Source organism: Bos indicus x Bos taurus, chromosome 13 (genome assembly GCF_003369695.1).
Source record: "Bos indicus x Bos taurus breed Angus x Brahman F1 hybrid chromosome 13, Bos_hybrid_MaternalHap_v2.0, whole genome shotgun sequence".
NCBI lineage: Eukaryota > Metazoa > Chordata > Mammalia > Artiodactyla > Bovidae > Bos > Bos indicus x Bos taurus.
Genome location: NC_040088.1, coordinates 48,177,993 through 48,200,849, shown reverse-complemented (window position 1 = coordinate 48,200,849; position 22,857 = coordinate 48,177,993).

Here is a 22,857-nt window from a genome sequence, read left to right as displayed (position 1 = left end):
CCCTCTTAGGTCTCTCTTAGTCTACAGATTTTTCCTCTTCCTTTATACTCCTTGCAGTTTATTTCTTGGCAAAACCATTTGTTTGTTCTATAGGAGTTCCAACAGTCTAGACTACATAAGAGGGGGAAAATCCCTTTTACACAAATGGAAGCATAAAATTCATACTGTTTTGTACTTTTTTTTTCACATACCCAGACTTGGATAATCCATTTAACAAATCCTTATTGAGTGCCAAACATTTTGTGTGCTGGAGACATAGTGATGCTAGTCGCTCAGTTGTGTCTGACTTTGGAGGCATAGCAGTAAATAAAGCGCACAAAGCAGACATCCCAGGGGATGGAGTGGGCAGACCTAAATAAATAAATAGATGGGCACAACACTGGACACGTCATTAGGAGAATAAAGAAAGGAAAGGACAGCCATAGCATGAGAATTTCAAGTTCAGGAAAGCCTCTCTGAGAAGACGGCATTTGAGCTGATTCTGGGAGCAGGTGAGAGTCTGAGCCATGAGTCTCTCTGTGGGAACAGCATTTTAAGTGGAGGAACAGCATGATCCGAGTACAGAGAAACAAGCCTTCAGTCCAGGAGCTCCAAACATCTTCCCCTCAGTGTACTTTCCCTCTGTTGCTTTCTGCATTTTGAATCTTACCATTTAAGACCCTTTGACTTTTAAAAATATAGTCATCTGTAAATTTTCTCTCTTATGCTTCTGGGTTTCAGGTCAGAGTTAGAAAACCTTGGATTTTGAGTCTGTGTTATTTCATGGCCCAAGAGAGCCTGTGCTTAAGTATGGTTCCAAATAACCATGAAATGTCAATGGGTGAACATAACAAAGAGAATTTCTTGCTCACACCATCCGTCCAGGGCAGATGGGCTCAGCCTCCTTTCACTCAGGTTACCACTAATCAGAAGCATCACACTTGCTGTGTCAGGAGCAGTTGTAGCACATTGCACACCGGCACTCACAGGCATTTGCTCACATTTTACTGGCTAGAGCTCTACCTGAGCGCAAGGTGATGGGCAGTGCCACTCTAGGTGTGCCTGGCAGGGGAAGGGACCATGTGTGAATAGTCCGTGAGGGTCATTAGACCACCTAGCTCAACTCAAGGTGAAGAAGCCTTTCTTTAAAAAAAAAAAAAAATATATATATATATATATTTGCCTACATCAGGTCTTAGTTGAAGCATGTGGAATCTTCCATCTTTGTTGCAGGATGCAAGATCTTCAGTTGCAGCATATGAACTCTTAGTTAAAGCATGTGGGATCTTAGTTCCCTGACTAGGGATTGAACCCCGGGCCCCTGCATTAAGAACTCGGAGTCTTAGCCACCAGACCACCAAGGAAGTCCTAAAGGAGCTTTCCTATTAACCTTAATTCTAGGGGTCCTCCAACCACTCACAAGCAAAGTAGTGCAATACAGACACACGACTAGACCAAGCTGATAGGTTCATGTGGCCAGTTTGAGAATTTGTACAGGACGGATGCTCAAAGAGCAGCACCTAGTCACCCACAAAGCTCCAAGGCTTCCACTGTCTTCCAGCATGAACAGGCTGTATCCTTCTCACTTTAGGAGCAGAGAGGCATAGCTACTCCTCGGCTAGGTCAGCTTTTCAGGGTGTGACATCTGGGACCAATGCTGAAATGAATGCTGGTCACTTTCAGATAAAAATAAATAGTCTGTACCCTACAGACCTAGAGAAAGGTGCTGTTTAGATGATGGATTCTTTGCAGATTTAGCCAAGGCCGTGAATCTTGGAACTTTCAACATAAACAACCAGGAAACCAAAATAAACCCTTACAGAGCAGGAGAGATAGGAACATTTTCTTCATCATGAATCATGAGCTGATGACTATTCCTAAAAATGTAAACGGCATTAATTTATGCTCAGTCAGCAACTAGAGGAAAGGAAGATCCCACTACCTGCCTTGTGTGCAAGTAGAGAATATTTAGAGACAAGAGCCTTGTTCAATTTTTCTGCTGGCTAGAATGAAATCTCCAGTCACCTCCAGTGATGGGAGCTTCTTTTGAAAGTATACATGAGTTGTAAGAGAAACGAGGATCTCATGGCAATCTCAGCCTGGAAACCAGTGGAACCCCCCACCCCGAGATGCTGATGGACATGAAACCACACCCAAATGACATCCAAAGCATCTCACCCAGTGGGGTTCTACATAAGAGACCCTCAGGAGAAGGTGGAGGGAGCTCTGAGAGTTAGTGTTGGTACCTTGCTGGGACGGGTAGCCATGGGAATCACCTTCATACTGTGGGACTGGATGTTCACAGGTCATTATGTTCCGAGGCAAAGCAGCTCATCCTTTACCACAGAGCCAGCCCACACACTCAGTGAAGAGACAGGGGTGGTAAGGAAAGAGATGCCACATGACAATGTCCTATCTCATTAGCACATGATGGCTTGAAGAGGACAAATCTCAATTTTGATTTTTTTTTTTAGCTGTGTTGGGTCCTTGTTGCTGCACACGGGCTTTTTCTGGTTGCAGCGAGTGAGGGCTCCTCTCTAGTTGTGGTATGTGGACTTCTCATTGCAGTGGCTTCTCTTTTGCAGAGCACAGGCTCTAGAGGGAGTAGGCTGAGTAGTGGTGGGACACAGGTTTAGTTGCTCTGCAGCTTGGAGAGATCTTCCAGGACCAGGGATTGAACCCGTGTCTCCTGCATTGGCAGGCGGATTCTTAACCACTGGACCACTAGGGAGGTCCCCAGATCTGTTTTGGACAAATCAGTTCCAGGAAAAAAAACAAAAAACAACTTTTTAAAAAAGAATACAGCAGATGGTATGATTGTACTATTTATTCCAAATATTTGCTTTTCCTCGCTACTACGTGTACCCCCTAGAGAGCCCCTTCCCAGGGTCCCGCCTGGAGGGAGGACAGATCTGCTGCCCACTGAGATCAGGGTTCACTGTGTGACTTTCTTTCTCCTGTGAAATGTATACAGTTGTCTGAACAGATGTTTTAAGAGCCCAGGCCTGGGCTTTTTGTTTCTTCTGCCACAAGATAAGGATAGTGGCCCCTCCTAGCCTGTATCACAGAAGAGTGCAGGGCGAAAGTTGATGTGCTGCCAATACATATATGAGCAAGAAATAAATATCTGATGTTGTAAGCACTAGGATTTTGGAAGCCATTTATTATTGCAACATAATTTAGTTCGAACTGATGGATGCAGATATTAGGACCGGTACCGTAGTGCTGATCTAGCAGAAACCCTGACATATGTAGCGTGTTGTCTGCAATAAGAAAAATGGAGCAAATGAACTTGTGGTTTTAGTTAAGAAGTGGGGAAACAAAACACGTGCAACATGAGTTTGCTTTTATGGCCTGGTTTGACATGAGACTGCAAGAAAGAGACACGTTCTGAAAAGATTTCCCAGTTTGAAAGTAGAATTGAAAGGGGAGTGTGAGAAATCCAGAGATCCCAAAGCTAAGAGGGTCAGAACAATGCGGGTGAGGATGGGAGGTGGGGTAAAGACGATGTTGGGGAAAAAGGAACCTGGGTGATGCTGCTTCAGGAGTAATGATCTCTACGTCTGCATCTCTCTGTTGCTTCCCTGCCAGTAGGTCCATCTGGACCATTTTCCTAGATTCCATATATGTGTGTTAATATATGATATTTTTCTCTGATTTACTTCACTCTGTATGATAGATTCTAGGTCCATCCAAATAGACACAGTGAGAGAAGGGGAGGATGGGACAAATTGGGAGAATAGCACTGACAAATGTAGACTGAAAGAGTTAGTCGCTCAGTTGTGTCGGACTCTTTGTGACCCCATGTACTGTAGCCTGCCAGGCTCCTCTGTCCATGGGATTCTCCAGGCAAGAGTACTGGAGTGGGTTGCCATTTCCTCCTCCAGGGGACCTTCCTGAACCAGGAATTGAACCTGGGTCTCCTGCATTGCAAGCAGATTCTTTACCATCTGAGCCACTAGGGAAGCCCACATATATATACTGCTGCTGCTGCTGCTAAGTCGCTTCAGTCTTGTCCGACTCTGTCCAACCCCATAGACGTCAGCCCACCAGGCTCCGCCATCCCTGGGATTCTCCAGGCGAGAACACTGGAGTGGGTTGCCGTTTCCTTCTCCAATTCGTGAAAGTGAAAAGTGAAAGTGAAGTCGCTCAGTAAGTGTCCAACTCTTGGTGACCCCATGGACTGCAGCCTACCAGGCTCCTCCGTCCATGGGATTTTCCAGGCAAGAGTACTGGAGTGGAGTGCCATTGCCTTCTCCCATATATACACTACCATGTGTAAAATAGATAGTGGGAAGCTGCTGTACAGCACAGGGAACTCAGCTTGGTGGTCTGTGATAACTCAGAGGGGTGAGATGGAGGTGGGGTTGGGAGGGAGGTTCAAGAGGGAGAGATATGTATACATATAGCTGACTCACTTTGCTGTACAGCAGAAACTAACACAACATTGTAAAGTAATGATACTCCAGTAATAATAATAAAAAAAAGGAAGTATGAATTTCTAATCCCCTTGTTCCCTCCCTACCCCTGGAACTTTTTCTACCTTGCTTCTCTGGAGAGGGTAGAACAGCAGGTCAAGAGACTGGGACATGGCAGTCATGGTTATGGGTACAGGTAAACTTTGTCTACTGAACATTTAATGCAGAGATATTCCAGCCTTTTTCTCCCATTCAATTCCCAGATCACTGGTTGGCCGGACCTTTCCTCTCAAGCCAGGAGATGAAAAGATTCCCATAGAGAATCTCACCAGCCCGACAGGAAACATCCTCAGAAATTGACTTTAGGGGTTCCCCAGCAAATGGCCCCATTATAGTGTGGAAATCAACAAGTTCCAATCCTGGACTCAGAGCATCTAATCAGCCTTTTATTCCTCAGCTCAAACTTTTCAGCCAGAATTGACACACACACACACACACACACACACACTCTTAACATTAGCCACATAAAAGATTTCTCATCCATGACACAAGAATGAGATGTTTTGAAAAGGGATCATTCAGACATTCAAAGTTCACAAAAGAGCTCTAAGAAATTCAAATCAATTGCAGCAATGACAAATTCAGTGGAAACTAAATTTGAGGAAATCTCCCAGTTCAGTTCAATTGAGTCACTCAGTTGTGTCCAACTCTTTGCGATCCTATAGACTGCAGCACGCCAGCACACCAGGCTTCCCTGTCCATCATCAACTCCTGGAGCTTGCTCAAACTCCTGTGCATCGACTCTGTGATGCCATCCAACCATCTCATCCTCTGTCTTCCAGAGAGTAGTCATAAACACAAAAAGGTGAAAATAGAACAGTTAGAGGACCAGGGTGTCCAACACTAATGTTTAATAGGAGTTCCAGAAATATACTAAAGAGGTAGAAAGTCATCAGTGAAGTGATCAAGAAGTTCCTGGCTCCAGTGACTTCAGACCCAGAAGCTCTGAGCTGCTGACCAGACCACATTGCTGCGGAACCCAGACCTGTTTCACAGCCAGGTGCCCCAATGGTGTAAGCCCAGAGCTCCCCATGGATTTGCATCCCAACCTTTCCAGAGGGGTTCAGGGAATCTCGACCCAGAAACTCCACTGACCTTACCTTCCTCTGGGAACTGAGGGGCTGGATTATTTATTTATTTAACTTTTTTATTCCAGTTAAATTTGCATTTGCTACCCAGTCAAAACTGAGCAGTGGGTCCTTTGAGGATATACACACAGGCTGGAAATCTATTTTAAAAAGCAGAGGAATCATTGACACTAGAGTTTGGAGCAGGATCAGCTGGGGTGGAGGGAAGGGGCTGCCCTGAAGAAGAGGAGAAGGAGGGTTTCGGAGATGCTGATTCGATTCTCTTTCTGAGCCTGAGAGAGGAGTCGGCAGGGTTCATTTTATTCCTCTTCTTCTGATTGCCTCTAAAAGTTTTATATTCTTTGATGTGTGATTCATTTTGCCAAAAAATGTATTCTTTTAATTTAAAAAGGAGTCAAGTAGCAGTGAATGATTTTAACAGCAAAATAAGAATGCAGATGCTTTGTAGTGACGCAGAATGGTCACAAAAGTATATACTCAGGTGAACGGAACAGGGGCGGGATGGGAGGTTGTGGAGGTGGTCACTGAGTAGAGAAACCCCAAAAAAGGAGACACCCACCAGCACATGGAGAAGGCAATGGCACCCCACTCCAGTACTCTTGCCTGGAAAATCTCACGGGCAGAGGAGCCTGGTGGGCTGCAGTCCATGGGGTCGCTAAGAGTTGGACACGACTGAGCAACTTCACTTTCACTTTTCACTTTCATGCATTGGAAAAGGAAATGGCAACCCACTCCAGCGTTCTTGCCTGGAGAATCCCAGGGATGGGGGAGCCTGGTGGGCTGCCGTCTACGGGGTCGCACAGAGTCGAACACAACTGAAGTGACTTAGCAGCAGCAGCAGCACCAGCACACCCTTGGCTACAACAATGCTTCTAGAATGCATCAAAATGTCCCCAGAAGGGGCACATTAGGGACAGTTAACACAATGGAACACTGGAGTCCGGGGGACCAGAAAGAAAATTATCTTCACATCCTGCCCTTTTATGGTTTTGATTTTTGAGGCACTTGAAGGTTTTACTTACTCAAAAAATCTTGTTGTTTATAAAAAGAAGTCTGACGGCACCATACCTAATGTTTTTGAAGAGATGGAGGGTTTATCAGCAAACCTCCGTGGAAAGAGATTTGGAACTATCTCAGCAAGTCAGGGCCAACAACAATGCTTCTAGAAAAACTTTCGCATGTGTTCAGGAACACACACAGACTAGGAACATTCAGAACAGCCTTGTGTATGATAACTTAAAAGGAAGAAAGAAGGATAGCAATCGAACAGTTCCCCCAAGAGGAAAATGCCTTTAAATAAATTCCCACTGATCCATACAATAGACAATCATCTAACAGTAGAAATGAATCTACATAGATCAAAACCCCAAATTGAATGTGGAAAGGAAGTCAGTAAGGAGATGATATACACTCTGTGATACTGTTTATGTGATGGTCACACACATGAAAAAATTCTATGTATAACATGCATGTGTGCTAAGTCACCTCAGCTGTGTTCAACTCTTTATGACCCTATGGACTGTAGGCCACCAGGCTCCTCTGGCCATAGGATTCTCCAGGCAAGAATACTGGAGTGGGTTGCCATGCCCTCCTCCTGGGGATCTTCTCCACCCCGGGATTGAACCTGCATCTCTTACGTCTCCTGCACTGGGAGGTGGGTTCTTTACCACCAGCTCCACCTGGGAAGCCCTGTATGTATAATATTTATGTGTAAAGTGCATGAGGATGATCCAGGTAAGATTCCAGATAGTTGTTGTCTCTGAGAAGAGATGGGAAATGACATAAGGGAAAAGCAGAGCGGGGCTTCATAGTGGTGGCTCGTGCTTTCTTTCTGAAGCTGGGGGTGGGCATATGCCCTTCATTATGTTATCCATTCTAACTTCTTGATTCTATGTTACACTTCATTTAAGTAAATAAAATTGCCACCAAAACATCTGGAATAAAGCATCTCGTTAGGCACACATTAGATTATAATAACAAAAGATGAGGACTTCCCTGGCAGTCCAGTGCTTAAGACTGTGCTTCTACTCCAGGGGGTGAGGGTTCGATCCCTGTTTAGGGAACAAAGATACCGTAGAATGCTGCACAGTGTGGCAAAAAAACCCAAACAAATAAAAAATAATAATAGTAAAAGATGAACAGAAAAGATAAATTCCAACAAGTCTGACCCTGCAAGGATATTTTCACCGTGTTGCATCCTATCAGATCAAAAGTAGGAATAAAAAGTTCCTGGGGTTTTGCTATAAGCTTCCCCAGTGGCTCACAGGTAAAGAAGCTGCCTGCGAGGCAGAAGATGCAGGAGGCCTCAGGTTTGATCCCTGGATGGGTCAGATCCCCTGGAGAAGAGCATGGCAACCCAATCCAGTATTCTTGTCTGGAGAATCCCATGGACAGAGGAGCCCAGTGGGCTACAGTCCATGGGGTTGCAAGGAGTCGGACACGACTGAAGCGACTGAGCAGGCAAGCACACATTAGATGTTTAGAGCTGTGAGGAATTTTACCCTTTGCAGAGTCCAAGCCCCTCATTCTTATAGAAGAAATTGGGGTCAACTTTCCTGAGAGGGAAGTGACCTGCCCAAGGGCATGAGAGAGCGTCCAGGTCCCCCGTCTCCTGGCCCCTGGCCTGGGGCTTTGTCCAGGACCCTGTATTCTTATCAGGGAAGGAGCAGTGACTTCCCACAAAGGGGTGCAGTTCCTGGACCAAAACATTAGCCAGACTCACATTTGGGCACCACCCCTGTGAGGCCCTGCCTGGCAAACTGTGAGAACAGGATTTCCTAGAGGGAGCAAAGCAAACAGCACAGTGCGTGAGTCAGACGTGAGGGCAGCGACCCTCCCAGGGGGTGGCCTGGGTGAGTGGCCTGCTGGCCTACCCACCGTACGCACGTGCTGTGGAATTCTGGATTGTGGGTTGTGTGTGTGTGTGTGAGTGCACATGTGGTATCTAGCATATAGTAAGTTGGGCTCCCAGGTGGTGTCAGTGGTAAAGAACCTGCCTGCTAATGCAGGAGACATGAGAGACTCAGGCTCAATCCCTGAGTCAGGAAGATCCCCTGGAGGAGGAAATGGCAACCCACTCCAGTATTCTTGCCTGGAGAATCCCATGGACAGAGGAGCCTGGGAGGCTACAGTCCATACAGGCGAAAAGAGTCGAACACAGCTGAAGCAACTTAGCAAGTGCTCAGTGGTTGATAATAACACTATTATTATCATCCTTCCAGGAGAAGTTGTAAGTGTTCAGGGCCTAAACACAAGACTATTCTGGCTCAAGAGAGAAAAAGCAATCCTGGGCCTAGCATTTCTGTCTCATGTTTCAAGTTGAAGGTGAACAAGCATCTCCCAGCTGGTCGAAGCAACATGTGCAGATGTGGGCTCTCCCTCCCCTCAGGAGGCTTCTGCCCCAGGGAGGAGAGTGACGACAGTAAAATAAGACTGTTGTCCCTTAACCCCCAGATACATCCCCTCGACTGGCTGGGGACCCCGTGCGCTGGTCTCTGCAGCAGCCTTCAGACAACAAGTATGCCGGCCCACGAAGCAGGTCATCCCAAGGGCATGTGGAGGCAGAGAGGGATCATGGGAGGGGAGCCACGTCAGACCAACTGTGTAAAGAAGCAAATCCGAATGACAAGTGACAGAGGACTTCAGAAGTGGCAGGATCATCAAAGCCTCCAGAAAGAAGAGCGGCCCCCGCTCTTGAGGACATGGGTGGTCAAGGGCTCTGCACACAATTCCATGTTGGGGGAGGGGTCCCCACAGCACCATGCAGCCCTGGGACACCAGCCGGATGTCCCACAGTTCACCTCAATCCTGAGACTGTCCGCCTGGAGACAGTATCAGATCCCAAACAGTAAAGGGTCAGCCCCCCAAGGCTGCCCCTGCCCCGACTTCACACACCAGTCACAGGTCCACACTGTGCCCTGGGCTTCGGACCCAATGGCTACAAATGGGAGAGTCCCACGACTCTTTCCTTGGGATCTTAGTTCCCCAACCAGGGATTGAACTCTTGGCCCCTGCGTTGGAATCATGAAGTCTTAACCACTGGGACTGCCAGGGAAGTCCCTGACCCTGTCCTTGAGTTGGATTGATTTACTAGAGCAGCTCACAGACCTCATATAAGCGTCATATTGACTATATCTCCACTCGATTATAAAAGGATGTAACCAGGAAGGCCAGATGGAAGAGATGAGGAGGGCAGAGTGTGTGGGCAGACCCAGGGCTTCCAGGCCTTCCCCTGCCATACCACCCTCCCCAAACCTCCACCCTCCACCACCAGGAAGCTCTCCAAACCCTGTCCTTCTGGGGTTTCATGGAGGCTTCATTACACAAACACGACTGATTGCATCTTTGGCCTTTGGTGATTGAACTCATTGTCCAGTCTCTCTCCTCTCCCCGAGGTTGGGGTAGGATTGAAGGTCCTACTAATCACGTGGCTGGCTCCTGGGCCACCAGTGCCCATCCCTGGGTGTGGTCCCCAAGTCTCAGTAGCATCACAAAAGATACCATTATGCCTCTCATCACTTAGGAAAGGCCATGGGTTTAAGCTCTGTGCCGTGAATGGGGACAGACACCTGCACGGACTTCTTATTCTAAATCACAACATCACAGGGGTTGGGTCCTGGCCACACCCCCTTCCAGGTCCGTCTTCCTCAGCTACAGTCCCTTCTGCTCTCTCATCCTGAATGGCTTCATGGCAAGTTTTCTCGGAAGCTTGCTGTTGTCTGGTATCTAGCCTTTCAGTTTCCCCAAGACCCCCCTCAAGGATGAAGTTTCTGCCCTCAGGTTGCATTTCCTGAATTGGAGTGGGGGTGGGGTGGGGTATTGAACTGGATCCATAACCTGATCTTCTTTTTTTTTTGAAGTATAGTTGATTTACAATGTTGTATTACTAGCTCGCATGGTATCACTTATATGTGGAATCTAAAATACAGTAGGTAACCTGATCTTAACAGGACAGGGAATACTTTCCAACATGGGCTGAAAAGTGAAAGGGTCAGTGTTTGACATGAAGGAGGCCCTGCGTGTGCCCATCCTCCGCTGCTCTGCTCACCCTCTGAGAGGAAACCAAACATGGGGGTGGGGGGCAGCTCTGGGGACCGGTGCCCACTCAGCCCTGCTGCCTGGCATCCTGGAGTCATCTTCAGTTGTCCTTTTCCCCATGCGCCCCATCGCCACCCACCTCTCTAGTAGCCTGGCTGCCTCGCCATCTACCATGTCACTGTACTTTCATGTTTTGTGATTGTGGTTGGCCACCTTCCTTGTTTCCAGCCCCCTTCTTCTCTGCCCCCATTTCTCACTGGTGGCTTGCACCCCCTGTCCCCCACTTTCCTCTAGGCACCCTCATGCATCAGAGCCCTTGAGATGCTGAAGCTGCGCTGTCCACTCTCAGTGGGGAGGGCATCTCCCCCGCCCCTCCATGTAATGAGTCCACCCAGAAGGGCAAGCTGTGCAGTGCCTGTAAAACATGGGACCCCTGGTCCATGTACCCACAGTCTCTGCTCCTAGGAGATTCGGCCGTGACCCCAGAAGGACCGGGCCCCAGTGAAACATGGGACCCACGGTCCATGTACCCACAGCCCCTGCTCCTGGGACACTCGGCTGTGATCCCACAAGGACTGGACCCCAGCAAACTGCAGACAGCAAGCTGAGCTTGCACCCTCCTTGCTCAGCCTCCCACCTTCCCTTTGCCTTTTTTGCTGAGTTCAAGTTCTCATGTAGGCTCCCTTGGGCCTCAGGATGAGTTTTCCCCTGGGAGATTCCTCAATCACTCTTAAAAAATAAGTTTTAGGGACTTTCCTTGGTGGTCCAGTGTAAGACTTTGCAATGCCACTGCAGGGGCCACGGGTTCAATCCCTGGTCAGGGCAATAAGATCCCAATGCTGTATAGCCCCCTGCCCCTACTCAAAAAAGAACATTTTGGAAGACCTGCCTTACCTGGTCATCCCTGGACAGATCTAACCCTCCTACATGTGAGCTCAAGTCAGGTCTACCCCTCTGCCCTCCTGCAACAGGTGCATGGTGTTGATCTCCCAGCCCAGATTGCAGGGGCGGGGGGGAGTTGGGCACGGAGGAGACATGGGGAGGAGGAGGAGTGTCTGTCATCCACAGACAGCTGTGCTGAGGTTTGGGGTCAGGACTGAAGTCAGGCATGTACGCCCCTACTGCCAAGTGGGCTAGGCGTCGGCCGCCTTGGGCCAGAGCGCCCTTCATATCTGCAGCCATAGTGGCTTCCAAGTATCAGGTCACCGTGGAGCCTCCTGCAGGAGCAGAGAACAGACGGGGCCACCTTGGGGGGCCTCTGGACAACACAGACTGTCCTGAGGGCCTGAGGCTCCGGATGGGGCTCTGCTGGTGACAAGTTTATGTTGAGCAGCATGGGAGGCAGCCAGTCCTCCCTTTGCCTTTTTTGGAGATGGAGAAATAAGGGCTGATGCTTTGGGGAAAGATAAAGTGGAGAATATGCTTCTCATTACACGGGCACGGAGACAGATGAGAAGGGTCAGGCCCGGGTCTCCGCGGCTGCGGCTTCAGCACCAATTTCCTGCGGCAGGGCGGCTCCCTGAACCACGCACTTTCCCGGGAATCTGACACTGTGGACTCAGGGCCTGGGAATGAGGGGCCCGCGGAGGCCAGAGTTTATCTCCGCAGCTTGTTTCTTTCCTTCTCTCTTAATCTCTACCCACCCTCGCGGCCCCTGTGCCCCTGTTTCTGTTTTCCTGCGACCCAACTGTCCAGACAGGGCTGTCCCTGCCCCGCTTTGTGCACTGTCTCCAGAGTCCTGCGGCTGGACCCGCCAGCCCCCACCTCGTTCATCTGTCCAGTCTGTGCCACGGCTGCCCGGCGGGCGGACGAGAATCAGAAACCTCCTGGCCCGGCCTCGCCCCTTGGGCATCGCGGGGACTCGGTGACCATCTGCTTTCAATGAAGTGTGGGTTTCAGCATGTAGTATGGAAACAGAAACAGAAAAACCATTGGGGGTCCCTCCTGCAAAAAACATCATCACCCACCAAAAGGGGCTCTTAGCAACTTCCGGGTGGCAAGCACATCCCCGTTAATGAAGAAGAATTCAGACAGGGATCCTGGCGGGTCCGCCCCCGACGGGAGAGGCAGAAGTGGAATGTTTTCACTCACTAGGCAGTCGGGGGTGGGGAGGGCCTTCGCCAGGCACACAGAACAGACGCGCAGCCAGGGCTGAGCAACCTGACACCAGGCCCTCAGCTCGTCTGGCTTCTCTCCGACTCAAGAATGTGGGCTGGCAGGGCCTGCCTTGCTGGGGAGATGAGCCGAGTGGCCAGACCCACACTCAATCCAGGGCAAGCTCTAGGGGGAGGGCAGATGCCATCTGCCCCCAGGAGCCCTGGACAGGGGCCTGACCTGCCCTCTGGGATGCCAGTTCCCTCCAGGTCAGAGGGGGGCCTGGCAGGACCTTGCAGGATGAATTCGCCCTCCTGCCTCTGGCCCATGTGCGGTATGTCAGCCATCAGCCTTGACGAGCCTGCCGTTGAGCGAGCGAGGACAGTGCCTGCGCGTGCTAGGCGCCCAGGAAGCATCCATGGGGGAAGGAGTGAAGCTGAAAGGTGCAAAGCTGTGATGGACAGGTCTGGACAATGTCTTCTGTCTTCTCTCGGATGTGAGAAGAGCCAGCTCGGCCCTTTCCAGCAAGCAGCACGGGGTCACATCCTGCCTGAGATGCTGCATGCATGCGTGCATGTGTGAACGCATGTATCAAATCCCGCCATCCCTCAAGGCTCCAAGATGCCTGGAATTCCACGCATACAGACCTCTTTCCTTCTTCCTAAGATACCCTTATCTCTAAGAGAACTGCATTTCAATCTCACTTTGAGCTTTATCAGTAATTGGCATCTCAGGGGAAATTAGTTCATCAGACTCGCCTCCAGAGAAAGTCTTAAGGAGGGAAAAGTGAAGAAAATGAGCACTAACTACGCCTGCGGGCCAGAGCAAGGAGGAAGGCCCATTGTTACTCCAGGAGGGATGTGCCAGGCTGGGGTGGTGAGTCTGACCCTCCAGCTCTCAGGGAGGGATGCTCCATGGACCGGTGTCCACGGCAGCTCTTCTCAGGAGGGAGTCTCTGCTGAGAGGGTCTCGTTTTCCAGAGCTGGATTCCTGATGATGGGGCCATTTTTACCTGTTGGTAACTGAGCGACTTCCCTTTCACTTTTCACTTTCATGCATTGGAGAAGGACATGGCAACCCACTCCAGTGTTCTTGCCTGGAGAATCCCAGGGACGGGGGAGCCTGGTGGGCTGCCGTCTATGGGGTCACACAGAGTCGGACACGACTGAAGCGACTTAGCAGCAGCAGCAGCAGCAAAAGTAAACATTAAAAGAGCTTCCCAGGTGGCCCTAGTAGTAAAGAACTCACCTGCTAATACAGGAGACTTAAGAGACGTGGATTTGATCTCTGGATTGGGAAGATCCCCTGGAGGAGGAAATGGCAACATATTCCATTATCCTTGCCTGGGAAATCCATGGACAGAGGAGCCTGGTGGGCTACAGTCCTGGGGGTAGCAAAGAGTCTGACACAACTGAGTGACTGAGCACGAAAAAAGAAGTAAGTAATAGCACAGCTGGCAGTCTGAGAGCAGGGACTCCTCAGAGCCCCCCTTGCCCTCGGTTTCCTGAGCTCCCCTGCTGGGTGCATAGCTCGTGCACACGTTCATGCGTGCACACGTGCCCAGCCACTACCACTTCCCAACACCCAGCCTGAACTATTCACAATAGCCAAGGCAAGGAAGCAACCTAAGTGTCCATCAACAGAGGAATGGGTAAAGATGTATGTATGCTGCATTCCATATATATGACGGAATGAAAAAGAAGGAAATAATGCCATTTGCAACAACCTGGATGGACCTAGAGATTTCCATTCTAAGTGAAGTAAGTCAGAGAAAGACAAATACCATGTGATATTACTTATATGTGGACTTCTAAAAAATTAACACAAATGAACAAATTTACAAAACAAAGACAGACACTCACAGACATAGAAAACAAACTTATGGTTACCAAAAGGGCAGGGAGGAGGGAGGGCTAACCTGGGAATTTCGCATGAACATGCACACACTACTATATATAAAATAATTAACAAGGACCCACTGTATAGCCCAGGCTTCCCTGGTAGCTTAGCTGGTAAAGAATCTGCCTGCAATGCAGGAGACCCTGGTTTGATTCCTGGGTTGGGAAGATCTGCTAGAGAAGGGAGAGGCTACCCACTCCAGTATCTTGGCCTGGAGAATTCCATGGATTGTATAGTCCACGGGGTCACAAAGAGTCGGACACAACTGAGCAACTTTCACTTCACTCACTGTATAGCACAGGAAGCTATCCTGAATATTTTAATGGAAAAGAATCTGAAAAAGGATCTAAATCCCTGAATTGTTTTGCTGTACACCTGAAACCAACACAATGATGTTAATCAACTATACTTCAATTTTTAAAAATTAAAATCAAATTAAAATTAAAATAAAAAACCCCAGAGTGTGGCTTCCTGGGAACAAGTAGCCACATACAGCCCTGAAATAACAGTAACATTGTCTATGAGACTGTGGCTTACAGGATAGACGGTAACCTCAGAAACTTCAAGGTCAGCTTACAGCAGGCAATACCTGGGTGTATGTGTACACATTAGTTTGGCATTTATGAAACATTACAGCTCTCCTTAATTTTTCCTGCTGAGAGAAGACAGACTTTATTTATGAGTGACAGACTTTATTTTCTTGGGCTCCAAAATCACTGCAGATGGTGACTGCAGCCATGAAATTAAAAGACGCTTGATCCTTGGAAGAAAAGCTATGGCCAACCCAGACAGCATATTAAAACACAGAGACATTACTTTGCCAACAAAGGTCTGTCTAGTCAAAGCTATGGTTTTTCCAGTAGTCATGTATGGATGTGAGAGTTGGACCATAAAGAAAGCTTAGTGCCGAAGAATTGATGCTTTTGAACTATGGTGTTGGAGAAGACTCTTGAGAGTCCCTTGGACTGCAAGGAGATCAAACCAGTCAATCCTAAAGGAAATCTGTTCTGAATATTCATTGGAAGGACTGATGCTGAAGCTGAAACTCCAATACTTTGGCCACTTGATGCAAAGAACTGACTCATTAGAAAAGACCCTGATGCTGGGAAAGATTGAAGGCAGGAGGAGAAGGGGATGACAGAGGATGAGATGGTTGGATGGCATCACCAACGCAATGGACATAAGTTTGAGCAAGCTCCGGGAGTTGGTGATGGACAGGGAAGCCTGGTGTGCTGGAGTCCATGGAGTCACAAAGAGTCGAACACGACTGAGTGACTGAACTGACCTGAACTGAGAGAAGACACTGATGGTTATGAAAGAGTGTCTTTCCTCCCCCTCACCCCCGCTGCCCCCTCACCCCCGCTGCCCCCACCAGCACTGCAGAGGGACAGGGATGTCTTGTCCTCCCAGTGGGCAGGCTGTTTATTTACTCTGCTCTCTGATGGCTCATTGACAGCATCCGAGTGTAATCTTAAGCAAACCGGAGCAGGGTGGCTGCGGGGGCTGGATCTGTCCCACCAGGTCTTAGCTGAGCTCAGAGCCACTATGCCGATCCTGTAGCCGGCGGGGGTGAGGGCAGGTGTGTGTGTGGGGGGGCAGGTTATAAGGAATCCTCTGTTGTCACATGCAGATTCAACCCAACAAAGAGAAGTGATGCTGCAAATTAAAGTATGGGCTCCAACAGGTCACAATCATCAAGATCCACCACATTAGTTACACCAAGTTAGTTAAGTAGTCCCTCATGACACCTCGGTCAGTCTCTACTACTGACTACTGGCTTTGGAATTTTCTGTTATTTTGTGGTCTACACGCTAGAAGGTTATAAGCAGGGAGGATGTGGTCTCATTTTTTTTTTAAGTAGATAGTTCTTTTTAAATTTTTATTTACTTATTTTACTTTTGGCTGCGCAGGGTCTCTGTGGGCCTTTCCCTCGAGTGGCGAGCAGGGCCCCTAGTTGTGGCGCAGACTTCTCATTGCAGTGGCTTTTCTTGCTGTGGAGCACGGGCTCTAGGGTGTGTAGGCTTCAGGAGTTGCAGGGCACGGGCTTAGTTGCCCCAGGGCTTGTGGGGATCTTCCCAGAGCAGGGACTGAACCCATGTCTCCTGCATTGGCAGGCACATTCTTAACCACTGGACCACCAGGGAAATCTGATTCTTTCTCATTTTCAGACATTCACGTACAGTGCATTGAAAGTGCTGGCCACTCATTGAAGCCATCTGGATGTGATAATTTGGGTGGCAGGACACACTGTGTGATGGGTCCCCAGATACTTGGGGAATTTTAAGAATTTAAAAGAAAAAAACCTCTTCATAAAAGTTCCTTCCCATCTTTGCAGGTACACTTAACTAGTTCAACCCCTGGACACGGTCTAGTAAGTCTGTCTGGAATGAAGAAGCTAACCAGTCCAGATGGAACTCATTGAGCCAAATACTATGAATCTGATGGGTAGCTAGCATGGTTGAAGCTCACAGGGCAGAACTGGTTTACAGGCAGAACTTGGAGACGTCACGGCTTTGGTTCCAGACCACCACAATAAAGCAAATGTCTCAATAAAGCAAGTCACACAGAAATTTCTGGTTTCCCAAGTGCACATAAAAGTTCTGTTTCTACCACACTGTAGTCTATAAAGTGTGCAATGGCATTATGCTCCCCAAAACCGTACTTGCCGTAATGAAAAAAACATTTCACTCTAAAAAAAAAAGTGATAACCATCAGTTGAGTCTTGAGCAAAGTTGTCATCTTTTTGCTGGAGGAGGGTCTTGCCTTAGTGTTGAAGACTGCTGACTACTGGGGTGAGGGGTAGTTGCTGAATGTTGGGGCAGCCGTGGTAATTCCTTAAAATTAGACAGCAGTGAATTTTGCCTCATCCTTTGACTGTTCCTTTCCCTTGGGCACTTAGAGGCCATTGTAGGGTTATTGATATTAGTTGGCCTAATTTCAGTATTATTGTGTCTAACAGAAGAGGGAGGCCCAGAGAGAGGGCAAGAGATGGGGGAGTGGTCAGAACACACACAACAGTTACGGATTATGTTCACTGTCTTACGTGGGCACAGTTCACGGCACCTCAGAACAACTACAACAGTAACCAGAATCCGTCATCAAAGCTTGCCACCACAAGCATAATAACAAGGAAAAGTTTGAAATACTGCGAGAGCTACCAAAAGGTGACAAAACGCTAGGAAAATGGTGCCTGCCGATAGACTTGCTCAACACAGTTGTCAGCAACCTTCAGTTTGTTAAAAACACACACAATAGAGCAAACTGCAATACAACCAGGAAAGGCTGTATTTTGTTCGATGCTCCGTCCGACCTCTGCTTAGCGACCACAAGCCAGGACTCCCAGGGAAGCGAGGAGACCTCTGTATGACAGTGTAAGCAGGTAACAGCCACAAGCCAGGACTCCCAGGGAAGCGAGGAGACCTCTGTATGACAGTGTAAGCAGGTAACAGCCACAAGCCAGGACTGTCTGCCCCAGCGCCTTGCACGTTAACTCACTCAGTCCCCAGAGCAGCTTCCTGACGTCAGCTCTGTTATTGGCCCGGTGTGCGGAAAAAGAAATGGAAGCACAGGGGGGTGACTTTTCCAAAGTCATCAGTGGTTAACTGGGCCTTGTACAGACCGGGTCCCTGGCTCATCTCCTACGTTGGGAATTGCCAGGCACAGATTACTAGTGAACTCTGGACAGCTAACACAGTGCATCTGCTGTGGCTGGGTTTGTGCTGCCCCCATGAGGGGAGGACTCACTCTCCAGCTGGGCCAGGGAGAAACTCAGGCACCCTGGAGTGGGGGAGGATCGGGGAGGAGTGGGAGTCCAGGTCCCCACTCCAGCCCACTCCTCCCAGGCAGGGCCTTGGGGAGCTAGGTGGAAGTGCGAGAACCAGTCTCGCCTGTGGACTGCAGGGCATGGAACTGGGTGCAGGGCCCAGGCTCAGAGTCCAGGGACTAAATCAAAACAAAAGCCAGGCTGCTGTCCAGCTGGGTTGTCCGTTCAGGATTAGATGGATCAGAGGGATGCAGGTGTGAGTCTGCGGGATGGACAACATGACCCTGGTGTGGAGGTGGAAGGCGGGAGAGGTGGGGACAGACACTGGATCAAGCCCAGGGCCGACCAGCTGCTTTGCGTGGAAACCCTCAGGCTGGTGTGGCTTTGGGGGCTGGAGTGGGGGTGGGGTGGGGGGGAGGTTCTCCTTCCATCCCTGGCTCAGCCCAGCCCAGTACCGAAGATAGGATACTGTTCAGTTACTGATTAAGTACCTGGAGGACTTGACTAAGAGTCATGGCTCACCCTGCCAGCACTGCCCTGGATCCAGAGAAGCAAGACAGGAGAGTAGGGCGGGGAAAGGCTCTGGAGTCAGTGACACCTGGGCTCAGAGCCCTGTGACCTCGGGTGAGGTAATAAACTCCCTCCAAGCCTCTGTCTTCTCACTGTAAAATGGGAATAATAAAAAAACATGCACCTCCCCCCACTCCAGGTTAGTGGTATAGTTAAATGAGATGATAATACAGGGCTGGCACAGAGACTGACATGTCATTAATACATGCTACACGGTCCCTCTCTTTGCTGGGATTGGCAGCGTTAGGAAGAATCAAAGTTACTGACTGAGGCCCCATTCTCTCCCCTGTCTTCTAACTAACTGGGTATCTGCCCTTCCCCTGTCTTAAAGAATCCTGAGCATTTACCACAGACTGAAGGGCTTCCCTGATAGCTCAGCTGGTAAAGAATCTGCCTGCAATGTGGGAGACCTGGATTTGATCCCTGGGTTGGGAAGATCCCCTAGAGAAGGGAAAGGCTAGCCACTCCAGTACTCTGGTCTGGAGACTCCCATGGACTGTATAGTCCATGTGGTCACAAAGGGTCAGACACGACTAAGTGACTTTGACTCACTCACTTAAGGGATGGTTGGGTGGAGGCATGAGAGTGGAGGAAGGGCTGGGGTGGGGGTAGGGCCTTGATCCAAATAGTCATCATAAGGCTTAGACATCTTTGGTTTCAAGACCATTTTCTCAGCAGAGTGCTTCTGACCCTTTGCTCAATCCTGGGACGCTGTCGAGATCCCGGGAGAGTCAGCTTCCACGAGGCAAGTCCTGCCAGTCCACAGTTGCATCCATCTTGGTCCTTTTGGCCTCACCTGGGTCTTTACAGCCGCCTTGGCTGTGATGCCTCATTAGTTACTACAGCAGGCATTGCTTTTCCAGCCTCTCTGCAAAATGCTACATAAGCTTCCATCTTTCAAACCACAAGGTCACAATCTGTGTTTACAGGTTGGGACAAAGCTGTCATCCTCTTCCATCGATGTCCCACCTCCATTCTGTCCTTTAGGAATGAATGTGGGTAATGGGGGTCCTACCCTTACCCACAGAGACCTTGAAACCCAGGTGGGAAACCTCCTCACCCCAGACACCCCGCCTCCTCCCAGGATGGCCTTCCACCCATCGAGGGACATCTGGGATCCCCAGGAGAGCTGGCCGCTGGGTCCACGGCTCATATCGCCCCTGCCTGGCCAGGCCTGACCAACTTCAGGATACAGCAGTTAACAAAGGAAAATACGGAGGGAGCCGGATTTTCCCAGCTGCCTGAGAAGGGAAAGGAAGCCGGGCTCAGTGACTCACACAATGGCATTGAAACAATTCAAGGAACTGTCCGAGGAAGTGACCAGAATAGCCCAGTGATCGCTGGTGGGGCGGGGAAGATGGAAGCCAGGCTCTCCACAGTGGGACGTGGAAACAAGAGGAGCTTTCCCTGTGGCGGGGCAACTGCCCTTTAGAAACATGTGCTGAGATGTTGTTCTGTTGACTCCCAGGCCCAGGAGGGGAAGATCCCTGGAGAGGCAGAGGGGGAGGTTATGATGCTGGTGTCTCCAACTCAGGGCGCTGTGGGTGCCACAGGCCACCTTGGGACCAGTCACCAAGGAAATGGGGGCCCCTCCCCACTTCCAGAGCTGATATTTTATCGAGGACCGCACACCGCTGGGTGGAGAGCAGGGAGGGGACCCAGCAGGGCAGCTGAGCTGACTCCAGCGGCTCTCCTGCAGGGAAAGAAGGGTCCTGGGCTCAGGTCTTGTTTGCAGAGAAGCTTGCATATAGGTGCCAAGTCCTGACGCCATCTTCCCCTCCCTCTGCTCTCAGAGTCCACGCCGAACACCTCTCTCAAGGGTGAAAGAGGTTCAGAGTTTTCAAGACCCAGCTAACTAAACACGGAGCCCAGGAGAGGGCAAACAGCCGTCCGCTCTCACACTCAGGATCCACTGCTTCAAAGGGCTCCGTCGTGGTTACAAAAAGAACACGAGAGTTCTCTGTGTTTGTTTTAAAGTGAGGCCTTTAATAAACAGTCTTCTAAAAAAAAAAAAAAGAACCCAAATAACACACAGGGGAAACAAGCTTCTTTATTCCTTTCATGCATCAGTCAAAGCATCACACTCCCCTCGGCTTTGGCTTAAATGAGTTTGGTTTCTTCGCAGAAGTTCACCGTTTATGAAATACATTCACTTTATGGACTTTGATCTCCCCACTGGCACAGCTTGAGGTGGGTTCAAAATTCTACAGAGTTAAACACAACCACATGGGAGCGGGGCGGGGAGGTAGTGGGAGCTCATGTCCGCTAGGTATGGGGAGGGCAGAGAAGCGGGGGTGGGGGTGGGAGTGGAGGGAGTGGGGTCGCCCAGGGGACCTCAGCCATACCTTCTCCCCGCTTCTGCTGCCCAGGGTGAGCTGGCCCAGCAGAGAGGAGGTGAGCAAACTGGGCCCCAGGGCCACAGCATGCTCCGAGGAGGTGAGGGGAATGCTAGCTGAACTGGTTGCATCAGCGTTCCTCCTTCTAACCCTGCCGGACCTGGGGCACTTTGATGAAAATGCAAATCATGGAAGTTAAAAAAAAAGTAAAAGTCACATCTCTTAATTCTAAGAAGTCAAAAGTACAGGTATTTTAAATCTGCATGTGTGTACAGATAGGTAGGTATGTAGGTAGGTAGATGATAGAGAGACAGAGAGATAGAAAGAATAGGTAAATACATGCATACCTACATACGTAGGATGGATGGAGGGTTGGTTAGGTGGCTGAATGGACAGAATGGATAGATAGATATAGATGATAGACAAATATAATAGATGTTAGGGAGAGTGAGAGATATATAAATTCATTGCTCACTCTGCTCCCATTCTTCCTGAAAGAAAATTCTCTTTCCTATATCATTTTCGGCAGCTGCTGGGGTAGCCTCTCTGACAGTCACCAACCCCCTCCTCCACGCTGATGGAACTCTGGTTAATTCCAGCACCTACCACTTCTCTGTAGGATGCAAGGTGAAACTTGAGTGCTCTGACCCAAGGTCATCCTGACGACTGGGTAGGTGTTTGGTAGGAGAGCAATCCTGGTCCGTGAGATATGACGGATGGTGAGGTTGGACCCTACTGGGAAAGGCTTTCCTTCCTGAAATAAAGGGACACACAAAAAGAATACTCTCTTTTCTGACTCCAGGATGTCTGAATCTGATGCAGGGCAGTTAGCTAAGGACAGCAGAGCCACAAGATGGAGAGAAGCTAAGTCTCTGATGACTTGGTGAGACTGAATTAATCAACTGTTGTTTTTCAGTCGCTAAGTCGTGTTCAACTCTTTGCGATCTTATGGACTGCAGCACACCAGCTTTCCCTGTCCTTCACTGTCTCCCCAAGTTTGCTTAAACTGATGTCCACTAAGTCAGTAATGCCATCCAACCATCTCATTCTCTGTCGCCCTCTTCTCCTCTTGCCCTCAATCTTTCCCAGCATCAGAGTCTTTTCCAAAGACCTGGCTCTTCACATCAGATGGCTAAAGTATTAGAGCTTCAGCTTCAGCTTCGGTCCTTCCAATGATCAGCTGTTAAACTGACCTAATTCTGGACTTCTTGTTATGGAAGAAGTAAATTCCTTTATTATTTTAGTAACTTTGGGGTAATAGTAAGATAAAATATAATTCACATATTCTCAAAAATGTACCATTCAATGGTTTTTAGTATATTCACAGTATTTTTGTCTGGAGAATCCCCCGGACAGAGAATCCCCCTGGCCAGATACAGTCCATAAGGTCACAAAGAGTCAAACATGACTGAAACGACTTAGTAAGCGTGCACACACACACAGAGTTGTACAACCATCACCACAAATTATTGTTAGAACATTTTCACCCACTTCCAAAGAAATCCCATATACATTTTGGTATTGCTTCCCAATCCTCCCATCCCCCCACTCCAGATGTAAGCATCTACTATTTTCTGTCTCTGTAGAATTGTCTATTATGGACATTTCATTTC